Below are 7,188 nucleotides of genomic sequence, written 5' to 3' on the forward strand. Positions count from 1 at the left end.
GAGACCTGTGCACAGACCTGGGCCAACAGGCAGATTCAGCATCAAACGTGGTCTCAGGAGTGGCCTGGGCTGTGGGCGCACAGACACTTTCAGGCCCTCTTGTGGACACTGGCCATGGTTCCTAGGTCTGTTCCGAGCAGAGAGAGGCCTGGGGTCCCAGAGCAGGAAGCGCTGACTGAGAGCCACCTGGTCTAAGGTGGCTTCTCCCTGCCCCTGGCCCCAGCTTCCTGGGCTTCTCCTCTGTGGGCTCCTCTCTGGACACACAAAAGGGGCTGCAACCCTGCTCATGCCCAAGTACAGGAGGCTGATGTGACATCATGGGGCCCCCCCAAGGCAGGCAGAGGGCCGTCCTAATGACCCCGCCACAGGGGCTGACGGGCTCATAACTCTTCCCCACTCACCAGGTCCCTCTCGGCAGGGGAGGCCGGGCAGGCAGTATCCTTCCTTCATGTGTGGGAACCTGGGGCTCCGAGAGAGACACAGAGGTCAGGGAGCTCAGGGACTGCTGGGGAGGCAGACTGGGGTCAGTTCTGAGGGAGGGCCTGGCCTGGGCCTGAAAGCAGGCTGGATGCTGTGGCCTTGCAGGAAGGCAGACAAGTCACTCTCCTGAAACTTGCAGCAGCCCCTAGCAACATGAGGAGAGAATCTCCATCTTCACCCTGTGCAGAGCACCCCATTCCCAGGTCATGGCTGGCCTTCCCTGTCCATCCCCATCCTCGGAAGCCCATTAGGTGTGGCCTCTTGTAGTGCTTGTGTGGCCTCGTGAGTGTGAGTGTTTTGTTGTGTGTCTATGTGTTCCTGTGTGTGTCTCCACATGTGTGTTTGTGTGTTGTACAAATGTGAACCAAAATCAAGGAAGGCCATCAGGACTCCCAGGCCTTATTTTGGTGATAACTGGAAATATCACCAGAAAAATTTCCAAAGCATATCTCACTGTGTGGCCAACAGGACTGGGGCCCCGGGTGTGATCCCAGGCAGCAGCGACCAAATGGAGGCAGATTCAAAGCTGCTGAACAAGACTTTATTGAGATTCGCTCCCAGGCAAGACTCTCCAGTCCAACAGAGGGGTTCAGGGGTTCTCAAGCTCAGACCTATAAGTCTTCAAACCAGTATCTCATTGAAGAAATTAAGTGGGAGCTGAATTTACAGGTGATGCCTGTGCTTTGGCCATTCTTTGAGCCAGTGCTTCTTGTCTTTTTCTCTGAATTTCTTCAGAGGAATATTTCCTATTTTTTTCTTCTTCCTCTTTTGAAGATTGTTTCAAAGATTCAGAAATTTTCACCAAAGACTTCTGCTGATCAGCTTCCCCAAGTATTGAGTTCACAGTTTTCTTTTTCTCCAAACCCTGTGTAATTTTGGTAGTAGACATACTTGTTTCTATACAAATCTGATTAAGCTGACAAGTAATCTGAGGATTTTTTGTCTTTGCAAAAGTATACTTTGAAAATCTAACAGCTTTGTTAAACTCACTTTGTGCTTCATCTGTTTGTGGCCTATGGGAAAGTTGCTGAGTATTCAGTTTCTTATTACCAGCAATTACTGGGCTCACGTGATTTGAATTCACATTCCGACTTGAACTTCCTGCACAATTGATTTGGAACTGGGCACTTGCATTGGAACATCACTTTTGTTCCTATACACATGCAGATTATTCATCTGACAATTTGAGTTCTTACAGTACATAGTCAAGTTTGTTGTAGTACCCGAAAATTCTGAAGAATTTCCACTCATTTCCCTTTTCTCCATCTTCACTGATTTATTTATTTGTGTGCCAACTGTCAAGGAGGACGTCTGCACCGTAATGCTGCCCAGATTTAAATGATTTGATTGTGCCAACTGACTTCCTTGTTAAGATGTAGTAGATATATTTTTCACTCCATGTTTGGAACTATCATTGATCTCAAGTAAACTTTCTGATGTTTTGTTGTCCTTTAAAATGTCCGGTTGCTGAGTTAGTCTTTCAATATCATCACATGCTTGATATAACAAATCATCATCTACATTATCTGCTTCCCAAGAAGTCTCTAATCAATGACATGTTTCAAAAATTTCATTGGCAAGTGATGGATCATTTCAGTCATCAAAGAAAGAACCTGACTTTGATGCATTAGTCTGATCTGGTTTATTAACAACTGCTTCACAGTCTAAAGTTGAAGAGCCAAAGGGATCAATATTAACAGGTGCTTTGAAAGACTGATCAAAAATGGGCTTATTTTTTGTTCACTAGAATGTTTTGTGTTCAAAGCAGACTTCTTTTCAGAAGTATTTACATTAGAAGTAAAATTGATACAGATATCTTCTTTTCCTTTTGTCAGATTAGATGTAACTGCACAATCTTGAGTTTTGTCTTGAAAAACCATTTTACTTGAAGATTTCATTTTATTTCTAGTGGATGATAATTTGCTTGATTTATCATTTGGATTTGATGAAAATCTGTATTTTCCAGCATCTTTTAGTTCTCTGTTATGTGTTTTGGTAATACTTCTGAATCTCCTAACTTGGCATCTAGACTTTTATTTGTTCTTAATGTACTTCCACCATATTCACTAGTAAAGGTATAAATTCCTTTATGATCAGTAACCTGGGCAGTTTTAGAAGGGCAAAGTTCAGCTTCAACATTTTGCATAACAAAAGGTTCATTACTTAGTAGTTTTTCTCAATTGTCCTCAAAATCACTGGTGGTAAATGTACCAATGGGCTTACTAGAAGCTTCTGGCTCTTTACTATAGGGAGTCACGCATGATTTTGTCATCATGGGAGGATCTACCTGTAGATAAAGTGAATCTTGGGTTTTACTTGGCAGTTTTTCAGTGACCAGAGTACCATTAATAAAGATTTTCTCCTCTTTCAAAGCATTTTTTCTAGTGTTCAAAAGAACATCTGCCAGATATTGGCTTAACCGTTCACTACATTTCTGGGTAGAACCATCAAAAAGGGCATTAAAGGCTGCTTCAGCATTTTGGTCAAATGGCTTCTGACTGTTGCTTTGATCATTTGCCACAGATATTCTGGTGTTTCCTTTCATTGGTTTCTTTATTAAGGCATTATCTATAATTGGAACTATGTCATGTAAGGGATGCATCTGTACATAATCATTACAATTATGTGAAGTCTCTGCTTCTGAAATCTCCTGGATAAAATCATGATTCCTCTTGTTTTGCTCTTGAGCCACATCTAGCTCTTTTTTTTTTTCACATCTAGCTCTTCCATATTTTTATCAAATTGTTCAGCTAATTTCATAAGTTCTTTTTCTCGATATTGTGTTTTTAACTTTGTATGGCTAATTTTTACTCTTGATTTTTCTTTCCCTACACTTAGAGTATGAGGAATAGCAGCTGCACCGATCCACATGCCCAGCATGGAGTTTCTAGTGTTCAAAAAAGCATCTGCCAGATCTTTGCTGGCTTCTCATCCTGAGGAGCAACACGATTAACGATGTCTGATATCTCATCACTACCTGTGGTGTAAATCTGTTTTTTTCTTCCTTTACCTAATTGTTTTGTCACTGGAGAATTCTGATCCCCAAAGATATCATTCTGTCCATCTGGATCATTTGGAGAACTAAAGGTACATGATAACAAATCCATTTTCAGCACTCTCTTTGGTGCTTCCTGCCTTTCCTCGGGGTTACTGTTAATGCATGAAGTGGATGCTGGACGCTGCTCTTGCTGCCACACCCGCCTGGGAGGGCCTTCCCAAGCCCCGTGGAGAACCAATCCACGGGTGGACTTCAGCCCTGCTCCCTGGCTGTACCACGGAGCTGCAGTCCTCAGTCGCCGCCTTTCTACGCAGCATGTTCTTCGGGGCAGTGCTGTCCCCATATTTCCTCTGCAGACTCATTCCTACGACCTCCTCCCACTCCACCAGACATTTCTTTCACATTTTGCTGTATTTTGAAAATTTATATTCCAATAAATTGGAAAATATAGAAGTCATTGATGAATTTCTAGATACATGTGACCTACCCAAATTGAACTGAGAAGTCATAGAAAGCCTAAACAGATCCATGTCAAGCAAGAAGATTGAAGCTGCAATTAAAAGTCTTCCAATGAAGGAAAGCCCAGGACCAGATGGAGTCTCAGCTGAATTTTACCTGATCTTTAAGGAACTAATGGCAATCTTCTTCAAAATATGCCATGAAACAGAAAGGGAAGGAACACTCCCAGATTCATCCTATGAAGCCAGTTTCACTCTGACACCAAAACCAGACAAAGAAACATGACAAAAGGAAAATACAGACCAATATCCCTGATGAACATAGATGCAAAAGTAATTTGGATGTTTAGCGTTCCATTCTGAATTGTCCAGGAAAGTTTAAGAAGCCACTCTGAGCACCAGTTGGGATAGTTTCTCTGGAGCCAGCTCAGGTTGGTGGAACCACCTTATTATGGAAGGAGATGGAATTCACCAGGCAAGAAGCTGTGTCTTTCCCCAGACGTCTGCATAAAGATTTCTCTTGCATGCTTCGGAGCATCGAAGGCCTGGGTTCATCCTGCCTCCACTTCTTAGCTCTTCTATTGGACCTGCCTTCTCACCTCCTTGAAGTGCTACTCCCTTATCTAATTATGGAGAAAACAATACCATATAGCCAGGTTTGAAAGGCATAGCCAACTTACACAGAGCTTGGGACTGTGGGGGCAAGTCACATCACAGCCAAGCAGAGGGTGTGGGTACTCTGCCTGCCCACCTGCCAGGTCATAGATATCACCTCCTGCAATCTCTGGAGCTTCTCACTCATGCTCCCTAGCAGCCTGATGCTTTCAGCCTCATCCCATTTTGCAGACGTTGAAGATGAGGCTTAGAGAGGAGCCTCGAGGGACACTTACTCAGGCCTTACTTGCTCACTTACCTGAACCTTCACTTTGCCCCTGGCTGATGGGCCCCCTTCCCTCTCTGCAGGCCAATGGAATGAGGAATTCCAGGCCGAGCACTTGAGGTCCCCAAGATCTCTCGCCTGGGTGGACACGTGCACTGGGACAGCAGCTTTCCAGCTGGATGCTGGGGGAGCACTATGTGAATGACATCATCGCCTTCTTCATCCTGCTTGTTGAGAGCCACAGCCGAAGGGGCCCCAGCAAACTTCCAGCTGCCAGCAAACTTCCAGCTGCCGGCTGATGATTGGCTCACAGCGGCCCCAGCAACATCTAGCTGATTGGCTCCTCTGCGGTGATGCTCATTGGGCTGTTTCCCTGCTCATTGGGGGACTTTTTTGGCTCCGCCCACGTGACCCAGCCAATCGGCCTCAAGAGCAGGAGGATTGTGGGAGGTGGAGAGAAGCTTGTGTGGGAGAGAGAGGCTTGTGGAAAGCCGGTGGTGGCAGTTGAGGCTCTGAGGGTTTTTCCTGAGAGGCTGTTTTGTTTGGCGTGTGTGGTTCTAAAAATAAAGTTAGTTTCTTTTGACAAGTGGCTCCTGATTGTGCCCAGCCAGACTGCGGCATTTGGTGGCTCGCACGGGGAGCGACTGAGGGTAAGTGAACTGCTCGCCCCTGAGGGCAGGGCAAGAGGATGGGTAGCCATTTTAAGATTCTTCTTTTGTTATTTTGTTTCACTTTTGTTTTAAGTTGCCTGTCCCTGGAGATGTGTAAGATGGAAGAAAAACCGCTCACATCTGAGGAACAGATAGGGAGAAAGGACGGATGGACATTTCAGGAGGCTATTATAATGATTTTGTGTTGTTCCAATTTTGTTTCACTCTGTTTCAGTTTTGTTAGGCGTTATCTTGTTGGGTTGTATTATAGTAGAAATACGGGATCAGAAATTAGTAAAAAACAAACTGAAAGAGTGTTAAGTAAATTGTTAGAGGAAGGAGGCATCTCAGTAAAATCAAGAACAATCAGGGCATACGTTGATACAATACAAAAATGTAGCCCATGGCTTTTTAAGGAGGAGTTGTTAAATATATCACAATGGAACCATCATGGTGAAGATTTAAAAAGAATAGAAAAGAAAAGCCCAGGGACTCTGCCAGTTGGCACATTGCCATTGTGGACGTTCATATCTTGTTTGCTTAGTCCAAAGCCTTCAGTTCAGACAATGGTAGAGGAAGAAGAAGACATAATGATTCAAGTAAAAGAGAAGGTCTCTCAAGTTAGTCAGACAGAGGAAAAGATTCAAGTAAAAGAGAAGGCCTCTCAAGCTAGTCAGACAGAGAAAGAAAGTGTAAAACAGAAAAAGCCATCAGGGGGAAAGTTACAACAGGAGACTGCTACTAACACCTTTCTATCACCAGAGGGTGTAAGTGTCCAACCAACAGCACCACCTCTACAGGAGACTGCTACTAACACCTTTCTATCACCAGAGGACGTAAGTGTCCAACTAACAAGGCCACCTCCATATGCTGGGAGGTCCCCAACCCCCGCAGTTGATAGTTGGGATCCTGAGACAAGATCTCAAATATTAACATGCCCTGTATTTGAGGCAGGAGGGCAGCGATTTTACCAAGTTTTAAATTTCAAAACAGTGAAGCAGCTAAAAGAGGCTGTAACAACCTATGGTCCTCAAGCACCCTTCACTGTAAGCATGGTCGAATCCATTAACAACTTGAACATGACGCCAGCAGATTGGGCTAATATGTGTAAAGCTGTGCTAAATGGAGGACAATACCTGTTATGGAAGGTTGCCAATGAGGAATTTTGCAAGGAGACGGCTAGGCGAAATGCAGCAGCTGGTTATCCTCAGAGAAATCTAGATATGTTGTTAGGAAAGGGACCTTATGAGGATCAGCAGCAACAAATTGCATATGATCCTGGTGTATATGCACAAATTGCTGTAGATGCAATTAAGGCATGGAAGACTTTACAAGGACATGGAGGTTTACAAGGTCAATTATCTAAGGTAATACAAGGAGCTAATGAACCTTATGCTGAATTTGTAGATAGGCTTATTCAAACAGCTACCAGAGTTTTTGGGAATACAGAACAAGCAATGCCATTACTAAAACACCTGGCTTATGAGCAAGCGAATCGTTGGTGCAGAGATATCATTAGACCATGGAAACATGAAGATTTAAACACATATATTAAATTATGTAGAGACATTAATGAACAAGAGCAAGTCGTGGCAGCTGCAGTAAAACAGGCTTTAGATGCCAGAGACATTAATGAACAAGGGCAAATTGTGGCAGCTGCAGTAAAACAGGCTTTAGATGCCAGGCCAAGAACATGCTACAATTGTGAACAAACAGGACATT

General features: G+C 43.9%; 1 pseudogene; it reads right to left on the reverse strand.

The window, feature by feature from the left end:
• Positions 1–1,095: 1,095 nt before the first annotated feature.
• On the reverse strand, positions 1,096–2,502 carry LOC107150216 (annotated as a pseudogene).
• Between the last annotated feature and the right edge of the window lie 4,686 nt (positions 2,503–7,188).

This window comes from Marmota marmota, unplaced genomic scaffold (assembly GCF_001458135.2).
Source record: "Marmota marmota marmota unplaced genomic scaffold, marMar, whole genome shotgun sequence".
Classification (NCBI taxonomy): Eukaryota; Metazoa; Chordata; class Mammalia; order Rodentia; family Sciuridae; genus Marmota; species Marmota marmota.